Below are 25,709 nucleotides of genomic sequence, written 5' to 3' on the forward strand. Positions count from 1 at the left end.
TGGCTTCTTTTCATCTTTATTAGCCAATCAATTAATTAAGGTAAATTCCCGTACAAGCAATGTGTTCAAATTGAGTAGCTATGGAAAAAGATTTATTAATATGTCTGTAAAAGTTGGGACAGAGTATCCCTGTATCATGGGAAAAAGAAAGAATGGTAGAGAAAGATGCATTATGTCTTCCTCTCCCCTCTGTCAGCAAACATACCCATACATTATCATGTATATCACACACACACACACACACACACACACACACACACACACAGACACACACACAGACACACAGACACACACAAAATAAGAGCAGTATGTGTTCACTCCTTCTTTAAAAGGGGAACAAGAATACCCTTGGGAGGGAATAGGGAGGCAAAATTTAGAACAGAGGCAGAAGGAACACCCATTCAGAGCCTGCCCCACATGTGGCCCATACATATACAGCCACCCAATTAGATAAGATGGATGACGCAAAGAAGTGGAGGCTGACAGGAACCGGATGTAGATCTCTCCTGAGAGACACAACCAGATACAGCAAATACATAGGCGAATGCCAGCAGCAAACCACTGAACTGAGAACATGACCCCCGTTGAAGGAATCAGAGAAAGGACCGGAAGAGCTTGAAGGGGCTCATGACCCCATATGAACAACAATGCCAACCAACCAGAGCTTCCAGGGACTAAGCCATTACCCTAAGACTATACATGAATTGACCCTGGGCTCCCACCTCATAGGTAGCAATGAATAGCCTTGTAAGAGGACCAGTGGAAGGGGAAGCCCTTGGTCCTGCCAAGACTGAACTCCCAGTGAACGTGATTGTGGGGGGAGGGTGGTACTGGGGGGAGGATGGGGAGGGAAGCCCATATATAAGGGGCGGGGAGGGGCTAGGGGGATTTGGACCCAGGAACCGGCAAGGGGAATAACAATCGAAATGTAAATAAGAAGTACTCAAGTTAATAAAGATAAAAAAAGAAGAGCAGTATGTGTTATCATAAAGCTAGGTTCTTCTATTTAAAGATTCTACCACATAAGGAGGAAACATATTCAGACATACCCATGCCATACTTTACAGAGAAGATAAAACCAAGGGCAAGAAATAGATGTATGTAAACTTATCTTTGGGTCCAATATAGTTTTTAATATCAAATATAACCTAGAAATAGATTAAACATAGTTTTTACCTTAGGGCCAAGGAATATTTGTTAGGACCAGATTGGGATTATCTAAGGATCCAGCTTGCCACTATCCTTGGACATGTGGACAAAGGACCATTTTTCTTTCTAACATCCTACCTGTATAATTATGACAAATTACACATGAAGTATCTTTTTTCCTTTGCCTGTTCTTATGCCAAAATATCTGAAAAAGACTACTTACAAATAAATGGCTTATTTGAGATTAGAGTTCATGATACAGTGCACAGGAAAAGTAATAATACACAGCTAGTAACCCACCCTCTATTGTCAGCAAATAGAAAGAGGTGAATGCTGATGTTGCCTATACATAGGTGAAGTCTTTCCCCATTAATCAATTAAATTCAGAACCCACATTGCAGATATTTCCTGAAGTTTGTCTCCTAGGTGATTTTAGATCCTGTCAAGTTGACAACAAAATTAATCACCGTGATGAGTATAAATAGCCATGAAAAGAATAAAATAAGAATTTGTTCTTCCAGTATAAAGACCATGCTGCAGATAGACGTGTTTCTTAAATTAAACTCTTTTCTAAAACCAAAAAAGGCCTGAAAAGTCAGACCTTTTATGCCTTCCAACTTTTCTAAAACATACAAGATTGAACTATCATATTTTTAAGTAAATTTTTATTGCAATACAATGATACTTTCTAATTGTTACTTGATAAACCCTAATTTTTTTCTATTTTTGTGAGTGTAGTGTTTTTCTTATCCACTGTTATTTGTAGAAATTTAGTGTTTACTTAGTGTGCATTCCTTTTGGTATAGGTGACTGTAGAAACTAGAGGTTGCCATCCAAAGTCTTCTTCATTTCTTTCCTACCTTATTTGTTATTTATCTATTTAAAGTTTTACTTCTTTAATTAAAAAATAAAATTACAGAAAATACATTTTGGTTATATTTTTCTTCTCATTGAAATCTACACAAATACTCCAAACCTATCTACAAATCCGTGTTTATGCTTTTTCTAGAACTCTATCTTTTCCTTTCTTAAGAATATAAAGCCTACCCAAAAATCAATTAAAAATAAACACAAAAGTAATAAGACAAAATAATACCCAAACAAACAAAATAAGACAAGGTATACACAGTGACACATAAAGAATTGTAGAGGCAATTAGTGCTGCCCAACACTCCAGGGCATGTTTTTTTTTTCCTTTCTAGTGAGTGAAGTTGGTATACCATCATACTCCTTTGGAGAAAATTGGTTTTCGCTTTGTCAGCAAGTTTCAATCACCAACAGCTTCTTGCCTGGGGATGAGACTTTGTATATATGTTTCCTTCTCAGTGCTAGCTTTTTAATCTGGTTTGAGCTTGCTCAGAACTTGTGCAAGCTGTCAGAGTTCCTATGACTTCATATGTGTATCTGTATGATTGTGTTTTGAAAATACGGTTTCTTTGAAGTCATCACCTACCTCTGGTTCTTTCATTCTTTCTGCCTCCTCTTCCATACAGATGCCTGACATTTTAGGTAAGGGGTATGATAAAAAAATCTCACTTATGATAGAGAGCTCAAAATTCCATCACTATCTGAACTCTATATTAGTTCCCTTCAACTGAAAGAAAGCTTCTCTTACGAAGGCAGAACATGGCACTGATCTACACCTATAACAACAGTACATTAGCAGGAGCCATTCACTTTATTGCTATGTTCCTTTAGAATAATAAAATTATTGCTTTTCTCTAAATGTATGTGAAAATACACACAGACAAACACACTCATATATATAAATATGTATATACACATATACATATATATTATCAGGTTTGTGGCTACTTTATCAGTGTCAGATATGAATTCTGTCTCACAGAGTGGGGCTCAAATACAATGTAAAAGAAAAGAGGTTGTTTATTCATACATTTATACCACTATTAAGTGAGTACATTTTTTAACCAACTGACTGTTATAGATTATAGGGCTTATATCTAAATATTTTTTCCCTTCCAGCATCATAAACTCTAGTCAGTAGGAATGAAACATTTATCTGGGCTCTGGCTCTACTTCTCCATGTTTGACATTGTATGTTATCCTCAGCACTATACATTTATGATCATGTTATAGAGAGTAAATAATACCCAGAAGAATGGCCTGTGATGGGAGGGGTGATCTATGGTATCGTCTTTCATCAATGATTTAACAATATGCAAGGTATTCCTGGCCGAACGTTTTACATGGTGACATATGATATCTTTTTAGAACTTCATCTTGATGACTCCATCTATCTTCCTTTCATATAATGTGTGTGTGTGTGTGTGTGTGTGTGTGTGTGTGTGTGTGTGTGTAGCTTAGGAAGGTTCTACAGTGGTAGTGTCCCAAATGTATATTCAAGGGGTGTTTATAGTTACTTGTCTGTCACAGTAGTCCCTATAATAGCCTACCACCTCATCCCTGTCCCCCTTTAATCCTCTTATTAAGGTTCCTCTTTATCTCCTTTAAATATCTTCTTCTTGAGATAAGTTTTCATAACAGAAGCTGTATCTTGAAAATTGGTTAACCTGACTATTCCTAGCACACAAGAGCTATTTCTGCTTAACTTCCTTATTTTCTCACTGGTAGAATTAGACATTTTTTAGTTGTCCTCCTTTTTACATTGCATACTGCTTGACTACTTTCTTTTGTCAACTTGAAACAAACTAGGGTCATTTGGAAAGAGGAATCTTCAACTGAAAAAAAAATGTGCCCAGTGCCAACTTTGGCAGGGTCTTCTTTCTTGTCAGTTTTTCATAAGGAGGAGAAAGGAAAGAGCATCGGGAGAGGATACGACTGTTCCTTACAAGATACAGGGATAAGACTTTGTCTTATGACATATTTAGGGTTGCTGTGTAATAATAAAAAAATTTACTTATCTGAGACTAAATTACCTTGCTACTGTGGCTGAACTGCCTAGAAACTGCAAGTTTCTGGCACTTAACACCTCTTCCTAAAACAGCAAAGGATTAAGTAAGTAGACTTTGTGCTATCTCAGCAGGAACTGCACAGATAGAACTTTCCACCAGCTAGTCAGAAGTTACAGGAAAAGGAGGGTACTTTGAGAAGTGATTATAACATTTATTACTAAGTTGTAAAACATTTCTTATGAAAGCTATCTAAGGGGGAAAGCAGAAAGATCCTGAATGGGAAAAGGGAAAAATTCTCTTTCACATCTTTTTGTCCTCAGTACATATACAATTTTCAGAATACATGATCACATGTTAAAAAGTTCACCACACGTTCACATATAAAAGCAAATCATAAATGACATAGAAGTTTACAACTGAGAGTGTTTACATGCATAGCCATTAGGAGTAATTATCTAGTTAAACATCCACCACCTGTCACATCTTCACAGGTTCGTAGAGAGTTGAAAACCATAACTAAGCTATTAGTGAAGTTTTGTATAGATTAACCCACAATATTTTATCTTCTTTTACCTATAATAAATTGTTAGTTCCCTTTACGCGACCTTAGTTAATTGTTTTGACAATCTCTTGGAATGTGTTCTGAGTAATAGGAAGTATGGTTACTGTCTAAGAATCAATTACTTGGTGACACATGGGAGACTGACAGAATTCTCATTGCAGTTTTGACTATCAGAAAGGGATCTACTAGCAGTACTACTATTAAGAGAGCTTAATAATCACTGATATTTCAGTAATTCTTGTAGGATCATCCTTAAGAATTAAGAAGTCATCTATTTATATAGCATCACTGCAAGAGAGTACATCTTCATAGATCTGCAGCTATCTGCTCAAAAGGGGTGGGCTAGTACCTAATGATTGCTATATATGTTTAATAATAACAAGAAACATATATTAATATCAGGAATCTTTCCTACAATGAATTCTCTTGGGCTTCGCCTATAAAGCAAAACTGTTGCAGACTATAATCTGAAGCATACCTCCTACTATGGATTCTGACAAAAATGTTTCCAAAAGACTGGTTCCTGGGTCTTTTCCTTGTAAAGAATGAGTATTGGAGTTAGGAATATTGTGGGGCCTCACCTTGGCAGTTTGTTTTGGGTTGTAGAAGATAGCAGGCTGAGAATGACATGGATAACAAAGAATTAAGCAGTGTTTCTTCATGGCAGCTTTGGTTTCTATCTTCAAGTTTCTGCCTTCACTTTCCCTTATGATGATCTAATCTTAAGACAAAGTGTTTCTGTATTAAGTTTAATTGGTTATGATGTTTTATCCTAGTAACAGAAATCAAGCTGCAGCACATGGTTTCTGGTGCTCAAACTCAGGTCTTGAGGTAGTATGGCAAGCCCTTTGTTGACTAAACCATCTTTTCAGCATCAACCCTTAATATTTCTAAAAGATAGTATTTTCAGTGTAAACAAAGTGCAGCTTTCCATAAGGATATATCATAGGTCTGAAATTTTAATTAAAGGAACCTGGATATAGCAAAACAACACACACTTTAGCAAAATCTCTCCTGGTCAACTGGCATTACACTGAGTGTGCATTTGTGAATTTGCATGACAAAAGAGTTGTCAAGGAGGTGTGGTATAGTGATTAGCATGCCAAACAAATTAGAAAGGGAAGGAGCAAAATGCTTGACTGGTTTGTTAGCTAAAATTAATTTGCATGGGGATTTTGTACATGACATACAGTGTCTTTACCTGTGAAAATTGAACAAATAGACAGAGCTGTGATACGAATGTGTGCGCGTGCGTGCGTGTGTGTGTGTGTGTGTGTGTGTGTCTCAAATATCTTTAGTCACAGCTCCTCCTCCACATGTCTTGTACATTAGATGAATTGTTCATTATTATTTTTCTGGCAAGGAAGAAAGAAAAAACTCAGTGTGGCAGCACACAGCTGTACTTCCAGCATTCGAGAAGTAGGGACGCAAAGAACAGAAATTCAAGGTCATTTTCAATTACACAGTAAAATTAAAACCAACATAATGTTCATGAGATGCTGCCTCAACAATTTAAAGCTAGAAAATGTTGTGCTTTAGGAAGTGGATGGGGGCTGGAGATAAACTTCAGAACAATGCATCCCTAGCATGTACAAGGCACTGATATACATTCTTCTATAACTTAACCAGATATAATGACTTGAGCTGTTCATCCCAGGTATCAGGATAAGATTTTATCATACATAAGGAATTTGAGGCTTGCCTTACCCTAGATCTTCTAAGAAAGGACAAGTGTGTGTGTGTGTGTGTGTGAGAGAGAGAGAGAGAGAGAGAGAGAGAGCAAGAAGAGGAGGAGGGGAGGAGGGAGGCGGAGGAAGAAGAAGAATGAAGAAGGAGGAGGAGAAGAAAAAGAAGAAGAAGAGGAGGAAGAGGAAGAGTTAGAGGAAGAGGAAGAAGATGAGGAAGAGGAAGAGGAAGAAGGAGAAGAAGAGGAAAAGTCATGTGGTGTTTCATAGAATATGTATTCTATTAGGTTTTAGATAAGCAACTGTTTTCAGTAGAGGCATTCTTTTCCGTTATATTTTGAATACTAATTGATAACAGACTTGCTGTGAAAGAACAGCATCAAGAAGAGAGTCCAAATAACAACTGCTATCATGTATGGTTATTAGTTTGACATAGTTCCCACTACGACTATTGCATGATCAATTTAATTTTCCCCTCACAATGAACAGAAGAGGAATGTTACATCTCTAAGAATAAGTAGATTTTCACAGTGTTATATCTTTTAGACATCCACAGATGAAACACAGGTCTGTCAGGAACCAACTATGTTGATCACCATGTTACCTTGCAGCATTAGGTAGAGTATGCTTTGCTCAGTTTGGTCTTCTCCTTTTAGATATCATTTCCAGTTCTTTCTATACTGAAATGGCCAGTGAATGCAGTAATATTTCAAATCACCGCTTCAGTTAGATCAGGTATCTGGAATTAGTCAGATGGATCAAGAGAAAAGAGACAACATTGATTGCTGACACTGCAGTGCATCGGGAGGAAATCCTCAGTCTGACAGAGAAGATCAGTCATTTCAACTACTTGTACCCAGAGTGTTGAACTAGCAAAATTTCTGACTTTTTAGTTTATTTTTTCACAGGACACCTTTGTAAACATGTCAGTTAGAGAAATGCTTGTTGGCTGCTTAAGCCTTAGCTGTGTAGATACAGTATGTCTAAACTTTTATTTCTGCTTGAACTTACTATTTCCAGAAGCCCAAATCATGTCATGATACAAGAAAAGAAATGAATTAACAATTTAAATCAGTTGGAAACATTCTAGATTATGATTATCAAAACATTGATTTCTGTTTAGGAGGAGACTTTTGAAATTATGAAAAGTAAATAGAAATGGCCACATTCTAAAAGCTCTTAGTCGACATGGGGTAGGTTTTATTATCAGACCTTAGAAATTCCAAATCCTGACTGTAAATATAATTTACCAAGTTTACAGAGAGTGAAAACAGCAGTCTTCAGAATTACTCAGAAGTGATGATAAGAGATATCCTAGTGTGGGAAAGAATTTGCTGCAGAAAGAAGAGAATTCAAATTTCTGTGCCCATACTTTAAAACAGTCATGGTTGTATACAGCTATAACTCCAGTGCTATGATGACGGGGAAAGAATTTCTGGAGCTTGTGCACAGCAAGACAGCATCAGTATAAGTGAAAGGCTTTGAATTGAGAAAATTGTGTAGAAAGTTATAAAAGAGGTTACTATTTATTTCTCTGTCTTCTGCTTGAACACATAGGCATGAAGGCATAGACAGACAGACAGACACACACACACACACACATGCACACCATATCACACACACTAATTCTTGGTGGTCATGTACTGAGGAATATTAAATTAAAAAGTTATAACCTTGACCTCATGAAAATGTCCACTTGACCTTTATAATTGCCATTGATCATGAATACTATTTTGTGAATCATGAATCCACATATGTAAAATAAATCAGTTGTCAGAATAAAGAAAGGGCATGACATATTAATATTAGAAAATTTAAAAAAACATTAGTTTATTATTTTTGGGGTGTGTGTGTGTGTGTGTGTGTGTGTGTGTTTGTGTGTGTGTGTGTTGCATGTGTGTGTGTTCACGTAGGTCTTCTGATTCCACAGCATGTTTATAGGCCAGATGGCCAATTTCTGTAATGGGTCATTATCTATGGATTCCTATGTTTAAAGTGAGGGTGTTAACCTTGTTCTGCAAGTCCTTTTTCCCTCTTGCTGGCCCAACATAATTGTCAAAATTTAAATGAATTTCTTATAAGCAATTGATGAAGGTTATTTACTCATCATGAAGTTAGAAGTTCATATTGAAGCTCAGCAAGCCTCTGGAGTGACAATTCCATTTTATGTAAGCATAGGAGACTTGGATATCATTTGATAAGGGCTTATGACTAGTTATATTAATATTCATAGAGTGACCAAATTGATCCTTGAAGAAGTCACCATTAAATTGGAAGACAAAGAACAAGAGCCAAATAAGTCCAGCAGCTACTGAGATGTAGTCACTGACTGAGCTGAGTCTGAGCAAACATCAAAGAAACCGTGAGCTGTACTGTAGCCTAAGTAATGATACAAGCAAAAGAACTAAAATTCCTTGAATGAGGCATATAGGTATGGGAAAAGCACTTCAACCTGGGACTTCACTTGACTTAGGCTGCATAAAAATCTACCTTCCAGAAGTTTACCTAACAATGAAGTTGCTCACCTCATCTCACCTGCATGAAGCTGTATATGTATCAAACAATGGACTAAGACTCCCTGCACATAAATTGTTTATAAACCTCTCTTTCATGATCAACTCCCATTCAAAAGTATTCAAGAGCATATCCACATACTGGAGGGAGAAATCTGTTTCAACTGGCCTGAGACAGTTTAGAATATATACTCAGTAAGTCGTATTGAATCCTCTGGAACAACTTTCAAGGGAAACATCCTGTTTAATGTCATATACCTAGTGATAATGAATATGCATTTGATTAAATCAAACGCATCATGGTAACTGATGTTCACAGTTAATTAAGGCTTGCCTAATCAAAAAAAAAGCCAATCAAAACAGAAATATCGACACTGAACTCTGAGTAAACAATTCCTCCTTCTCAAGAGGTCCACAAATTAAAGCTACACTGAATACCAGTGTTTCTCACTTTGCTTTTGAATAAAGTTTCTTTGTCACCTTGCTCTCTGTGACTTATGTAATAAGATGAAAACATCCTGGAAACACCTCACCTAGACAGTAACCTCAGATAAAACTGATAAGCATCTTCTTCAAATAATGACACGAATTATGGAAGCTCCAAAATAATTCTCCTGTTACTTTCTTGTAAGAACTTCTAAGAATGACACAAGCCATGTCTAATCTCATGCCTATTCAAAGAAATCAGAAGTTATAAAAAAAATTCACCCTAGTGTTGTTTTTTGTACCAATTTCAACTTTAAGATATTAAGTACAATCATATTGGAATACCTTTTTTTCTCAGAAGTTTTGATAATGTCACCTACAATAAAGCAAGAGGAGAATCCTTAATGAATTTCTCTAAAATACAGTTGCATGATAGATAAAATATTAACTCTAGAATGAGAATATTAGAAAAATGCTTGTTTCTGTGTTACTGCATTGAAAATGTAATTTATACCCCTTTGTCATTTTCAAAATGCAGATGTTCATAGTATACATATTAGATTATGTGGACTATTAATAATAATAAAAGTTTCTAACAATAATTGAAGAACAGAGCCAGTACTTTGAGACAATAATGCTTCTGTCACCTTTAATGTATAAAGTTTTTGCTATAGGTACACAATGATTCCTACATATGAAAGTCTAAATGCTCTACAGCTCATGCTTTCTGGTTTCAAGAAGTGAAAACTTGAGTAATAGCTTTTAACTTCAAAATCAAAATGAAAACAAAATGCATGAACAGAAAGAACAGAAGGAAAATAAAAGAAGGGAAGAAAGAAAGCATGGAAGGAAGGAGGGAAGGAAGGAAGGAAGGAAAGAAGGAAGGGAACAAGGAAGAAACAGGAAGAGATTTGGTAAGTTGCTCATTTGACAGGTTACATGCCAGTATGTAAGACACCCTTGGATGAGTTCCAAAACTGTACAAGATCAGGCATGGTTGTTCGTATCTACAATTTATTGGTGAATTTCAGACATTCAAAGTCATCACTGGATATATAGTGAGCTTCAGGCAAGTCTGGGGTTTATGAGACCCTGTGGTAAAAAGAGAGAGAGAGAGAGACAGAGAGAGAGAGAGAGAGAGAGAGAGAGAGAGAGAGAGAGAGAGAGAGAGAGAGAAGGAGCTAGGGACATAGGGGTAGAGGAAGAAAGGAAGGACTGACTTCGAGCGATAGCGACGCAAGATGGCAGCCACCACAGGCTCGGGAGTAAAAGTCCTTCGAGATTTCCGACTGTTGGAAGAGCTGGAAGAAGGCCAGAAAGGAGTAGGCGACAGCACAGTTAGCTAGGGTCTGGAGGACGATGAGGACATGACACTCACAAGATAGACAGGCATGATAATTGGGCCTCCACGAACAATTTATGAAAACCGAATATGCAGCCTTAAGATAGAGTGTGGGCCACGCTAGTATCCAGAAGCATCCCAGTCTGTGAGATTTGTAACAAGAGTCAATATGAACGGCGTGAGCAGTTCCAATGGAGTGGTGGATGAACGAGCCATGGCAGTGCTGGCAAAGTGACAGAATTCCCACAGCCTCAAAGTCATCCTGCAGGAACTAAGGCACTTGATGATGTCAAAAGAGAACATGAAGCTGCCACAGCCACCAGAAGGACAGTGTTACAGCCATTAGTCACCAAGGCCCCGGCCTCCCTTCCCCATCCAACCCAAGTCTTCATTTTCCATAGTAGTGAATTTTCTAGATCCATCTGTAGACCTCAAAGTACTGGAGAGTAAGCCCCATTTAGACTTCATCCTGAGACACTGCTCTGATACTAACTTCTTGTCCATTTGAAATACCTAAGTTGTGCTGTGTAACATCATCTGTCGAGTATAACTGCTGTCTGCCTGGTTGAACTCATGGGATCAATAAGGTGTGTTGAAATCGGTTTCCTTTGGGAGTGGTGGGCACAGCTAACGCAACTGTGGACAGACACGTCTCACACAATCACCTGCTGCTGGCACTTGGCCTGAGTATGCCTTTGCCCGGCCCGCCCTCTGCCACAGCTGTGTGGTGGCCCATAGAATAGATGGGGAGGTTTCAGGTAGCAGCTGTGGGACTGACCACCACTAGGCTTGGGGTGCTCTGGCTGTACCCATGCTTTCTTAAGTCTTAAGTGATTGCCCCATCCAAGCCATGGTCCCCACTCCTCCACTCCCACCCTTGGTCAAAGCTTAAATTGTAACCTCCCCTCCCCTGAAATTGGCCTCGGGTGAGGAATTCAGAGCTTCTAGTCTCCCCACCTTTATCAAGGGGTGCTGCTTTCCCCTCCTCAAGTCCCTTGTTGCCCATCACCACCAAACAATTGCTGTGGCCAGAAGCCATCAGATGAGGTTGAAAAAGCCTGGCCTCCCTCCCTTAGCTCTGGACCACACTTGTTCACCTGCCACCAGCCTGCGAAGGGTGCTCTGGGTCCGAGGCCCTGCCACCACAATTAGCTCTTGAGCTTTGAGCTCAGGTCTAGAGGTGAACAGAGCAGTCACAGGGCGACTCAGACGGGCCACCACTCAGGGTCCTTGGATATATGCCTAGAGAAAGGCCATGTGGAGAGTCCTCAGTGCACAGGTTCTGAGTTCGTTCCTTTTCCCATAATTGCTTTGTTTTTACACGATGAAGAGGTTTGAACAGGGCTCTCAGTCACCCTGACCACCCATCGGGTCTGGAGTGGAGTCTGACAGCTGAAGCATGAGGCCCTGACTCTGCCAACTCGGGTTTCAGTGTTGCTCCTCAGACCCTGGGCAAGAACCCAGAGGAGCTCTGTGTCACCATGTTCACAGATCGTTTGCAGATAGGTGGGCCTAGCTCCTGGCTCATTGACAAGCTCCCCGCTCTGTTCAGGACCACTAAATGTTGAAATGTGGATGCATACTGAAATAAAGGCAATTGGAGGTGTTGCAAAGGAAAAAAAAGACTGAGCAAATGAAACACTGGTGATTTTTTGTTAGTCCATTCAAGCCTCATTAAGTTTCAAATTTTTCAAACTAGCCATACGTACAGCAAAATTCAAAAAGACAATGATAATAACCACATGGCAGTCACCTGGGAAGGGAATTTGCTCTCAGTGGTAGAATGTAAATGAGCTGAGTTGATAGTATAAGAATAAAGCAAATCCTCAACTGATTGATTTGAAGTATCTTTTCCCACATATGAGCTTACTTTAATGAGAGGAATGGTGGACATGTCAACCTTTAATGAAGTACAATTTTTTAAGACTTCTCTATTCCTATTTTCAGTCATGGTGACCTCATGCAGGATTTTCTGATAGTATATATCAGTATGATATCATCTTACTAAAATCAATAGGAAATACAGTCCAAATTTTTGAATCCCAATTAATTAAAGATGAATATTTACACAAAATTGTTTGTATCAAATTCGACAAAGTTGTTTTCGTGAATAAGAAAGGTACACAGAACTAAACCCTTAACAAAAATTAAAATCAGGACCTATAGAAAAGGCTCATGGGTTCAGTGTCCAGTATCTATACTTGGTGGGTCATTACTACTTGTCAATCGAGCTCTGGAAATTGGATACCCTCTCCTACATTTTGCAAGTACCTGTACTCATTTGTGCACACATGTACAGATGCATGAAGCAAATATTTAAAACCACTTTTAATATGAAAAACTAAAAAAAGTCAAAAAGAAAATGAAGGACAAAGAACAATGATTTGAATATAAGTCATGTTAATACTGTACATATCTATAAAAAAAAGTCATTTAACATAACCTTGAAACAGCATAATTCAGATAGTTAAAATGCAGTCCCACACTCCCACCCAGTATTTAATATCAAATTATTCTCTATAGTTATTCAAATCAATATTCAAATCAATAATTTCTACAGGTGCATTTAATAGTCTTTGCTCATTAAACTAATCAAAATCTATGTTGTAGTTATTTGAAGAGAAAGAATTTTACGAATCACGTGATATCAACTGAATAAATATGAAAATTATGTATGCAAACTTTACAAAAGTTAGTTTCAACACGAAAGTATAAATTTATAATTTAATAAACAAGGAACTAATTGATCAACCAAATGTTAACAACTAAAATTCATCTATGTATGCAATAGAAAATAATATTTGAGATATAAAATTAAGACTTGTGTTAGTAAAATAATGCATAAGTTATTTTACTTAAAGTCTGACTTAATCATTTGATGACTTAGTTGTTCCCCATGTACAACCACCTGTACCCCCAGGACTGCAAATTATAAATATGATTCTATAATTTCTAATAAAGAGCAAATAAATTTCAAACAATCATCACAAAAATGTTTACTAACAGCAATCACATTCAAATCAGACAAACAAAAAATAAATTGAACACCATGTGCTCCAGCTGTATATCCTGTGAACATAACCCCAAGACACCAAATTACTACAGAGGTACTTGTACAGTTTCACCCATTGTTGTTTAGTTCCCAGCAGGGAGGAAATGTAATTCATATGAATCCTCTGACTGCTCTGCTTTTCCTATCAGTTATTTTGCTATGCTGCCACTATGCCATCCTCATCGTGCAATCCTAGATAGCACAGTGATCTATGACTCCAAGATATAATGTTTGACTATGTAATTGCAAATATTGGAAGAGAAATGAAGTCTTAAATACTGCTATATATTTATTTAAATGTCCCTGTTTGTTTTATTCCAGAGACTGTGCTGCAAAAGGTATATACACACTTCTCCCTCATTTCCTCTGCTGAAGGCTATGTGGCTCAGTTTTAATTCTCATGTGATAAAGTATCACATTCTCTATACTATTTCAAGACATGTATCTCTCTTATTCTTTTCTATTTAAAGAGTCTAAACTGTCCTTATATCAAACTATGCTGTTTATATAACAGGCAGACCCTGAAATATCAACTGTACTTCACAAGGTAACTATGCAAAATACGGTTTTATAGAATTCCTTGAAATGCATCTACTCCGATTTTTATTTTCTGGTCTATTCAGGTGTCTTTTATAATATCCACCTGCTTGTTACCTATGGAAAATTACCAAACAAAAGCAAAAAAGAAAACAATTCAGGTCTGTTATCAAATCTTAAGCAAACATTCATCACTCTAGGACTGGGAAATTGCTCAGAGGGTAGAAACATATGGACCTGGGTGTGAATATTCAGCATGTATACATAATGCCAGGCATAGGGGATAGCTACACATAACTATTACCTCTGAATCCTGAGGACTCACTGACCAGTTCTCCAATCCCACACTGAATTTCTAGTTCAACAAGAGAACTTATGTCAAGAACAGTGAACAGCACTAAAGAAGACGCTTGAAATCCTTCTCAGAACTCCAAAAACACATGCACAGATGGGTAAAACCAGACGGTTACAGGCATGCACCACACACTCACATCCACCAACATTCTTACAACACACAACACCACAGATACATAGAAAATGGTTAAGGGACTGCAGGATAATTCTTAATTTGCTGTTCTCACCCAGTATGTATCTTAGATACTGATAATAACCAAGAAAAGATTACGCTGGAAGAGAGTTTATCCATATTTTTAACTTTTGCTATATGTTAATTTAATTAAATGCTTTCGTAATTTTACACAAAATATTATATCCAGATTTATGGGATTGTAGAATCACCCAGGACAAAAATTTTTGAGCATGTCTGAGAGACATCAGACTGGAAGAGTTCTAGTGCAAAGGCCCTCCAGCCAGAAGCTGGAACCCAGATGCCCTTCAACAGAGGAATGGATACAGAAAATGTGGCATATTTACACCATGAAGTACTACTCAACTTTCCAAAACAATGACTTCATGAAATTCCTAGGCAAATGGATAGAACTAGGATATACCATCCTGAGTGAATTAACACAGTTAGTAGATACTAGTCCAAAGCTTGGAATACCCAAGATACAATTCATAGACCATATGATGCTCAAGAAGGAGGAAGAACAAAATGTGTACACTTCAGTCCTTCCTAGAAGGGGGAACAAAATACTCAAGAGGGAGGGGAATGTCGGGACACAGAGTGGAGCAGAGACTTAAGGAAAGGCCTTCTAGATGCTGCCCCCTCTGGGGATCTATCACATATGCAGCCACCAAACCTAGTCAGTATTGCTGATGCCAAGAAGTCCTTATTGATGGGAGCTTGATGTGGATGTCTCCTGAGAGACTCTGCCAGAACCTCACTGATATAGACAAGCATGCTTGAAGCTAACCATCGGACTCCATGGGGACTCCAATGAAGGAGTGAAGGAAGACTGAAACGGCTTGCAAACCCATAGGAAGAACAACAATATCAACCAACTAGACTCACCAGTGCTCCCAGGGATTAAACTACTAACCAAATAGTACTCATGAAAAAGCCTAATGCTTCAGTTGCATATGGAGCAGAGGATGGCATTGTCTGGCATCAATAGGAGGAGAAGCCCTTGGTCCTGTGAATGTTCCTTTCTCCAGTGCAGGGGAATGGTATGCTATTGAGGTGCGAGTGGGTGGATGGGAGGAAAAGCATCCTCATGGAAGCAGGGGGTGGGTTTTGGGAGAGTGGGTAACTGGGCAAGGGAATAACATTTGCAGTGTAAATATATAAAATATCAAGTTAAAAAATGTTACCACTGCTCTTAATAACCCTATATAAGTTTTTAAAATCCACTTGCCAAAATTCTTACTAAGTCTGTTTTGTGTTCACACATGGACTATGATGGATTAACACCATATCTGGGAATATCTTCTCAATATTAGACATAACATCTGAATATGTGATTATTTATATCCATTTTTTGTTCAAGAAGAATCCGATGCCAAAGAAAATTTCCTCTTTTTCATTAGCATGGAAATTATATTCAAAATAAGCTAATAAAATAAAGGATACCTGAGTGTATACACATTCACATACATATTCATATATACGAATATGTGTGTATATATGTATACACGATGTAGGACTCCTTCACATGGCATCTAGGCCTTAACAGTTCCCTCATGCCTACACATTGCCTCTAGGACTTCATGTTTTCCCTAGACCTTTAACAGACAGCAGCTTTGCCCTCTGAGCCATCAGTCTACAGAGGAATTCATAGAGAAACCCTGTCTGAAAAACTAGGGGAGGGAGAAAAACAGATTAACAGATTGATTGCTCTCTCTCTCTCTCTCTCTCTCTCTCTCTCTCTCTCTCTGTGTGTGTGTGTGTGTGTGTGTGTGTGTGTGTGTGTGTGTGTGTGTGTAACTGAGGAGTTACTGGCAAATAAATGTTTGCCCCTCCTCTGTAAGCCAGGCCACCCCAATACTGCTTTTCCTTTTCCTTAGTTTGTTTGGTTTATTCCAAGTTAATTGTATCTGTTTCTTTAATTTCCTCTTCATTTCTTTATTTGAGTCAGGGGTCTTTGCACATAAGCCCTGGAAATCAGTACTTGGATCAGGTCTGCAGCCTGCTCACAGGGTTCTACCCACCTCCACCACTCAAGTGATGCAATAAAAGACATGCAGCACCGCAGCTGGCTTCCTTTCACTGTACATTTACTTTAGTTCCAATGTTCATTCAGGTCTGAGAGAGGAGGGAGGGAAGGAGGGAAGAGAGACAGAGAGTGACAGAGAAACAGTGACAGAGAGGGAGAATTGTAGGTTATTGTTCCATCGCTTCAATCACTGTCTGTTGTTAGCCATCTTGGCAACCATGCCCCGAAACCCTACCTTGGGTAAGATCAAGCATAATGGCAGCAACCATATAACTCCTGCTTAGTCACACTGAACACCCAGGTCATCACTACCTGTGGAGAATTGTAAGGGGGCTCCTCTGATCTAGAGAGTAGTACCATTGAATGAAATGAGAAGCACAACAAGCATTATTTGTTTTGAAATATAAGACGTGGAAAGAACTATATGTGTGGATTTACAGACAGACAGACAGACAGACAGACAGACAGACAGGACAGACAAGACAGAACAGGACAGGACAGGACAGGAGAAAAAAAACAAGAACACAAACAAAAACTCAAAATGGAAGTCCGGTTCCAAATAGTCTCTGTCTGCACTGTCGCTCTAGAGTTGGTGGTCCAACTTATAAAAGCTTATACATGGATGGTTTTGGGAAATGCTGCTGGGTGTTCGGTTCAGGTCCAAGAATATTGCGGGTAACTAGACAACAAAGAAAGCAGTTAGACTGACTTCTACAGTGTATGGTTTCTGAGTGTGTTATCACACAGAAGAACCTAACAGGATATGTAATGAATTCCGGCAGTAACAGCAGAAACAACTAATGAGAAAGTGTCCTTATAATATTAGTAACTGCAACAAAATGGCAGACTAGCTAGGTAACAGTTACCTAGCCATTAACTAATCTGACATAGGCCTTCTTCACATTGCATCTAGATAGGCCTTCCTATCTTCCTCTCCAGTGCTGAGACCAAAGTGAGATCAAACTCATGCATCACCATGGGTGCCTTCCTTTTCATTTTTTTCTTTCATCCTAGGAAGTGTGTATGTTTGTGTGTGTGTGTGTGTGTGTGTGTGTGTGTGTGTGTGTGTGTGGGTGTGTGTGTGTAGATAGAGAGAGAGAGAGAGAGAGAGAGAGAGAGAGAGAGGGAGAAGGAGAGGGAGAGGGGCAGAGGGAGAGATAGAGAGAGTGCTCTAGAGAGAGAGAGAGAGAGAGAGAGAGAGAGTTTAAAATCAGCACTCAAGACTTTTTTTCTTCATATCCCTACCCAAATCCCCCCAGACCAGTAGTAAAGCCACCAGCACCAGAGACAGAGGAAGATGAAGTCTCTAGTCTGAAAAACTAGAGGAGGGAGATAAACAGATCTCTCTCTCTCTCTCTCTCTCTCTCTCTCTCTCTCTCTCTCTCTCCCCTCTCTCTCTTCCTCATAATTTGTTAAAGTGTTCCCTTTGTGCTGTGTGTTTTCTACTTTATTAAGCAAGTTTCACATCTTACTAGCTCCAAAGAGGAATCAACAGTCTCTTGGCGTGCAGGCAGTTGTTGCCTTCTTTAAATATATTTTGGTGTGTTTGTTTGTTTGTTTGTTTGTTTGTTTCAAAACCCAGGGCCTGCCTTCGTTCAACAGATCCAAACCCAGTTTTCCAAGGGAACAATGGAGTCAAGTCCGAAGTCACTGGCATTTAAGTCATCTGCCATTGACAGTCATAGGAGATGGGAATATTGTGCTTTCTCCAATGGAGATTCACCTGGGTATGCATCAACCACATATAAGGGCAGGCCTGGGGTAGAACAGGGTGGTGGATGGGGAGGAAGGATCTGGCAAGAGCTCTGCGATGGGAAACTATGATCAGAATGTCGCACAGAAAACAAAATTTGTACTTTAAAAAAAAAAAAAAAAAAAGCTCCCGATATCTATCCAAAAAGGAAAGGAAAAAAAAACCGACAGCAGAACTTTACTAACTACAAATGTTCCATCTCCCTGTATCCAACCACTCCACTCCCAGATAGGTAGATGATGGTTTGCACTTCTGTCCCAATTGTGCTATTGAGATTAATAAAAGGGGAACCACCTCTGTGGTTATGTTTTACACACACGAAATAAAATAAAAGGAGTGGATAGACGTGCCTGGCATTTTAAGATGCTCAATTTCTTTGCAAGCTTCATTTTGTTTCATTCTTTTAAAGGTTTGTTTATTTATTTTCATTTATATGAGTATAATAAAACCCTTTTCATATACACATGGCAGTAGAGTACATGGGATATCCCTTTGCAGAGGGTTGTGAGCCACTATATGGTTTCTGTGGAATGAAACTCAGGACCTCTGGAAGAACAGAGCAGTGAGTGCTCTTAACCTCGGAGCCATCTCTCCAGCCCTTCACAAGCTTTATTTAACTAAACATTAAACATGAATCAGAAATGCCAAATCTTGTAAATATGGTCCAGATTCAGCCTTACTTAGAAATCCAGAGCTGGCAGGGCGAGGCTGGGAGTGAGCAAAAGGAGTCTTCCTCTTTCCCTGAGGGTGTGCTATCAATTCCATTACCATTTCCAAACAGCTGGGTGTGAGTCTAACTAAGGTTTTCTTCAGTCATTTGCCATGAGCCAGAGCACTGAAAGGACAGCGAGGGATCAGACATTCACACTGAAATCATCACTCACTGATTTCAGGCAGAAAACTTGCCCCCCCTAAAGAGGCACCGCCTGGCTCAGCGCTGAAGCAAAGCATGCTAGGGCAGCAGCAGTATTTCCTGGACAGTCCTTCAGGGACATGCACATTCTCCAGCACCCACCCCACCCCACCCCACCCCCTCTCAGCTAGCTCCTGTCCACCCCTACCCCTTCCCCCACATACAGGGAGGAGGCCTTGTGTGTGTGGAGAGGGGAGATGGAAGTATCTCTTGAGAGAGGGTTCGGGTCTCCCAAACAAATAAATAACTAGAATCTTCATTTATTTACTTTATTTCATCGAGCATACCATGGCAGAGGGAAAAGGAACAGGGAAACTAGGCCAACTGGTAGAGCTCCTTTCATTTTGTTTCAAAAAGGAAAAGGCAAAAAAACAACATTCCCTGGTTTTCGTGAAAGGAACATAATGGGAAAAGTTGAAACTTAATACTTTGGCTTTTAATAAAAGGGCCAACAGATCTACCTCCTACTTGGTAAAAAAGAGGATAAAAAACCACAAAAACGTTCTGTCAGCCAACTTCCCTTTAAACAGGAAGACTGTTTTTTTTAAGCATCATTTTAAATACTTAAATATGTATTTGTGTGTGTGTGTCTGTTTGTGTGTGTCTGTCAGTCTGTCTGTCAGTGTCTTCTGTATGGAGAGGAGGTGCTGTAACACTCGGGACAGGGTGGTCTGGGGCCCCCAGGTGATACCGCACCGCACCACCCTCCCCCCCCAGTCACCTTCCCCGTAGGGCCTTCCCAGTGGTCCCTTAGCCGGTTTCCGTGCACCGCCTTGGTGGAAGGGCGCCTGGCTGCGGCCAGTCGCCGAACATGGGGGGAGGGGCGGTCACCCACCAATCCCCCCCCCCCGCAGCACCTGCGCACCCGCGCCCGCCGCCTGAGCGCCCGCCGACCACCCTGTTGGGAGGAACGGGGACAGCGACGGCGGGACGCTTGGCAGGGGGAGAAAAACGCGCGGGTGGAGGGGTCGGGAGGAACGGGAAGTGGGAAAGATCCCCCGGGATCACCCGCACAGCCGAACGCCTGTCTCTGGGTTGAATCCTCTGGGCGGACTGCGCTGACCACACCCGTTTACCTCTTAACGGTTTCACGTCCTCTTGAACTCTCTTCAAAGTTCTTTTCAACTTTTCCTTACTGTACTTGTTGGCTTTCGGTCTCGTGCCGGTATTTGGCCTTAAATGGAGTTTACCACCCACTTTGGGCTGCATTCCCAAGCAACCCGACTCCAGGAAGATCTGGGCCCGGCAAACCTGGGCCCGCTAACGGCCTCACACCATCCAAGGGCTCGGCCTTGATCAGAAGGACTTGGGCCCCCACGAGCTTTGCCGGGGACTGAGTCTTCCATACGCCACATTTCACGCGCCACGGCACGCGGCGGGGATTCGGCACTGGGCTCTTCCCTGTTCACTCGCCATTACTGAGGGAATCCTGGTTAGTTTCTTTTCCTCTGCTGAGGAATATGCTTAAATTCAGCGGGTCGCCACGTCTGATCTGAGGTCGCGGTTGACAGGGGAAGGAGGAAAGGAGGGCGCGCGTGGCCGCGGGCGGACGGACGGAGAGGAGAGCGAGAGGGTGCCGGGGTCCTAGGCCGGGGCCTGCGACCTCTCTACCCCGGCCAGCTCCCACATCCCGGGGACAAGTCCCGTCAGCGCACGGACGCCAGCAGCGTCACGCCAGCTGGTGCCCGAGCGGACGGGCCCCACAAGAGGGAGGGGGGGGAGGAGAGGTACCTGAGACCAGCCCCGGCGGGTGCGTTATCCCCCATCCCCAATCCGACTCTCGCAGGTTGCTCTCTCTGCGCGCAATGGTGGGTGCGTGGCAGCGGCGAATGCACGGACCCAGTGGGTGGGGCCCGCCTCCCACCAGACAGGAGGCGGGATGACCGACCCGGGCACCATGGCCCCTCTCTCGCCCAGGCAGGCACCCGACCAGCCCCCGCTGATGTGTCCCCACGGTGGGGAGAGCAGGCGAGAACGGGAGCGAGAGCGCCGGAACGAGCAGGACTGAGCCACGAGAAGGGTGGCCAGCCCGCGGCGCCGGTGGACAGGGAGATCTAGGCCCACGCAGACCCACCGGGCGTGGACGACCGCCGGACGCCGCCCAGTCTGAACTTCAGGAGACGGAGGGCCGAGGGGAGAGGCCCTGCGAGCAGAGTCCCAGCCGCGCGACGCCCCCCACAAAGGCAACGAAACTACAGGGGGCGTGGCAGCGATTGATCCTCAAAGGCCTCTCAGACAGGGGTAGCCCCAGGAGGAACCCGGGGCCTCAAGTGCGTTCATAGTGTCCATGATCAACGTGTCCTGCAATTCACATTAATTCTCGCAGCTAGCTGCGTTCTTCATCGACGCACGGGCCAAAGTGATCCACCGCTAGGAGTTGTATCGGTATTTGGGGTGTGAGCGGACTCGTATGGGTGCTAACCACAGCATCAGCTCCCCCGCACCCCCTGCTAAACCGGAAGAGAGGGGCCAAGGCGAGGCAGCTCCACCTCAGACCCGCCAGTGGGAAACTAAAGAATACATGTGAAAAGAAAAAAAGACAGGGTCGGGAACGGAAAGGAGGGACACACGGGACAAGGGACGCCGTGAACCCAGCACCCGGCAGCGGCCAGCCAATGGGCGGGCAAGTCGGGCTCTCGGGCCCGGACCCCACCGGCGCCCAGAGGGGGACCGCGACACGGCCCCCCGACCGCCGCCTCTGGAAGGGCCGGCGGCTGGAGGGGGCCCGCTGAGTCTCAGGGAGCACCAGGTGGAGGGAGGAAACGGGAATCCCTCCTGCGGACGACCGATGGGCAGTAGGGCGACCCCCTCCCCCGGGGTCTTTAAACTCTCGCGCCGGAACAGGACAGCTAGGTACCCGGACAGGAGCGGGGTGGACACGCGAGGCCCAGAAGGCGGGGCGGGCTGCGAGAGCCCACCCGTGGCACAGGCACCCCCTGCATGCGACAGAGACACCCCGGCACCTTCAGAGCGGGAGAGCTGTGGCAGAGGTGCGGCAGGTGCCGTGAGGAGAGGGAGCGGGTCCCGGCCACCGTGTACTGCGCCCCCCACACCCCCCCCCCTGCACACGAGATGAGATCACGAGCCGGTTCAGAAAGAGGCAGAATGACCTCGGTATGCCGAGGGCCTTGGCTGGCCAGCAGGTAAGGGAGGTGCCGGCGGCGGAGGCAGCAGTGGTGGAGTCAGAGGCGGGTGCACGGAGGCAAGGACATAGGCAGAAGAGCAAGGGAGAGAGAGAGAATTGAGGAGGTCCCTCGACGGACCACACCTGACACCCTCCCCGCACCTCTCCTTAACGACCCCCGGCTTTCCCAAAATGCTCACTTGGCCGGCGGCCACGGCACGTGCCACGAATGCGACCGGGACCGGGGGATGCGTCTCCTGGTGAGAGGAGGGACTTACACAGGCCCGAGAAAGGACCAGACACCCCCTCGGCCTTCTCCATTAATGATCCTTCCACTGGTTCACCTACAGAAACCTTGTTATGATTTTTACTTCCTCTAGATAGTCAAGTTCGACCTTCTTCTCAGCCCTCCGACAGGGCCATGGGCTGATCAGGCCTCAATAAACCATTCAATCTCTAGTAGGGAAGGGTGGTGTGTACAAAGGGCAGGGCTTATGACCGGCACTTACTGGGAATTCCTCGTTCATGGAGAATAATTGCAATCCCCGATGTCCATCACGAATGAGGTTCAATGGGTTACCCGCGCCTGCCTTTGTAGGGTAGGCACACACTGAGCCAGTCAGTGTGGCGCTAATGCAGCCCCGGACATCTAAGGGCATCAACCTCCGGTGGCTGAATGCCACTTGTCCCTCTAAGAAGTTGGGGGACGCCGACCTCTCAGGGGGTCGCGTAACTAGTTAGCATGCCAGAGTCTAGTTCGTTATCGGAATTAACCAGACATATCGCTCCACCATCTAAGAATGGCCATGCACCACCACCCACAGAATCGAGAAAGAGCTATCAATCTGTCAATCCTGTCTGTGTCCAGGCCTGGTTAGGATTCCTGTGTTGAGTGAAATTAAGCTGCAGGCTCCACTCCTGGTCATGCCCTTCAGTCAATTCCGTTAAGTTTCAGCTTTGCAACCATACTCCCCCCGGAACCCAAAGACTTTGGTTTCCCAGAAGCTGCTTGACTATCTTGGGAATAACACCGCCGCATCACCAGTTGGCATCGGTTTAGTTATGTACCCCCATTTGTTTTTCTTTTTCTTTCTCCATTTCTCTTTCTTTTCCTTTCATTGGGGGAGGGGATTTTTTAATTCACATTTTAAATATGATTTTCCTGATTTGCCCTCTAGAAACCGGCTATTATGTCCCCTCATGCCTCCTGTTCTGAGGGCAGTTCCTCACTCACCCACTCACTCCTTCCAACCTGCCCATTCTGACAGTTCCCTACACTGGGGCATCAAGCCTTGGGTATTTGCTCCCATTGGTGCCTGAAAAGGATATCCTCTGCTTCATATGCAGATGGAGCCATAGGCTCATCCTTGTGTATTCTTTGGATGGTTGTTTAGTCCATGGAAGATCGAGGGCAGGGATTTGGTTGGTTGATATTGTTCTTCTTATGGGGTGGCAAACCCCTTCAACTACTTCAGTTCTTTCTCTAACTCCACTTTTTGGAACCTTGTTCTCAGCTCAATGGTTGACTGCAAGCATTCTCCCTTCTTCCCTCCCTCTCTTCTTCCCTCTCTCCCCACACCGCTCTATGTTTGTATGTTTGTGTGTTTGTGTGTCTCTGTGTATGTGTGTGTGTGTGTGTGTGTCTGTCTGTCTCCGTCTCTGTCTGTATTCTTTCTAAGTGAATGTCACTTTTCTTTTCTTAGATAAAGTGATGAGATAAGAGTCTTAGCCAACCTATGCAAATACGTCCTTTAGGCTGAGGCCAGAGTTTTTTTCCCTCTGTTCAACTATTTATAGACCTAATACTAGGACCTTCTAGCCTCCATGTAATCCAACCTTCCAAGCTGACTGATTCAATATGGTTTCTCTTGGCATCTTCATGAGTTGTTCTGCTTGGACTCACATTAACTTGGACAATGTGTTACAATCTTCTGGATCCTTCTAATTCTCCAGCTTTTTCTGTTTTTCCCAGTGACTAGTTTGTTCTCTCAGAACCTGAATCTGTAAAATCATGTCCAGAAAGCTTCTGTCAACACATGCCACACAGCACAACTTCTCTTTCTTGCTCTACTTCTCTCTGTCTTTCTTTTGTCTATTTTTTCTCTCTTTCTCTACTCTTGTGTATTCTCTGATTCCTAAGCTGTTCTCATGTGAATTGGGCATATTTTATCTGTGATACATTCTGTCACTTTTTTCTTTGAATTACTACTTTATCAAGCCCTCAATTATATGACACTTTCAAACATGGCTACTTCCTTATAGAAACTAACCTTACAATGTACAATCATTTTGCTAATATTTATCTACCTAGTTCTTACCTGGACCTATTGGTTGTAAAGAATTAACCTTTCAGGATGCCTATATTTATGGCAGAAACTTTCTGACCTGTCATATATGATGTCCTCTGTCTCAAAGATGAGGGTATTAGAATAAAATTATTGTACACATTTTCTAGAAGGTTGAAAGATTCAACTTGAGTCTTATTTTATGATCCCATTAGCAGCCATCAGTCCAAAACACAAAATCACTAAAACAAATCCTAGTTGCATCAGGTAGGGTGGGAAGATATCCCAGTGATTAAGCAGGCAGGAAATGTTAGAGAGACATGGGAAGAAGATTGTTTATTGGTCTATATTTATGGCTTGCTCAGTCTGTGTTTTTATAAAAGCTAGAACAATAAGCCCAGGCAGTGAGCTGGGCCCTCCAACAAAATTATTGATCAAGAAAGTGCCCACAGTCTTTTTCATTGGACAATCTTATGAAGAGTTTTTTCTCAGTCAAGATTTCTTCTTCCAAGTTATCTCTAGTTTTATATCATGTTGATAAAAAACCTTCTTATATAGTTTGTAGGTGAGAGTTTGTGGGTGTATATCTCTAAGCTTATGTATTGTAGTGATATCATTAAAAATTTTACAAAAGAATGGCTAATAATAACCTGTGTGTGTGTGTGTGTTTCTTTAATCCCGCAGGTTTTCACCCGATTATCGGTACCGTGTCGGTGCTGGCATTGGGCACCGACAGTGTATGTCAGTGAAATTATGTGTGTATATGTGTTTCTGCATGCCCACAGATATTATATGTATCATAATAGGGTATTAAAGAGGACAATGTCTTAATCTAAAGAAATGTTTTAGATTGTAGCACACACCAGCATGAAAACATTCCTTTTTTGGCATGGAGTAGCAATTCGGCATGCAACAATAAATTATGAACATACTAGGA

General features: G+C 42.1%; 1 non-coding gene and 2 pseudogenes across 1 annotated transcript; 2 read left to right on the forward strand and 1 right to left on the reverse strand.

Moving 5' to 3' along the window:
* LOC134485543 (polyubiquitin-like) overlaps nt 1-25,709 on the forward strand; it is a 192,056-nt pseudogene that overhangs the window by 135,134 nt on the left and 31,213 nt on the right.
* Nucleotides 902-15,739, forward strand: Ube2v1-ps16 (ubiquitin conjugating enzyme E2 V1, pseudogene 16; annotated as a pseudogene).
* On the reverse strand, nt 21,589-21,742 carry LOC120101153 (5.8S ribosomal RNA). Its single transcript, XR_005501550.1, has one exon. It is a non-coding gene; the product is annotated as a 5.8S ribosomal RNA (ribosomal RNA).

Source organism: Rattus norvegicus, chromosome 2 (assembly GCF_036323735.1).
Source record: "Rattus norvegicus strain BN/NHsdMcwi chromosome 2, GRCr8, whole genome shotgun sequence".
Classification (NCBI taxonomy): domain Eukaryota; kingdom Metazoa; phylum Chordata; class Mammalia; order Rodentia; family Muridae; genus Rattus; species Rattus norvegicus.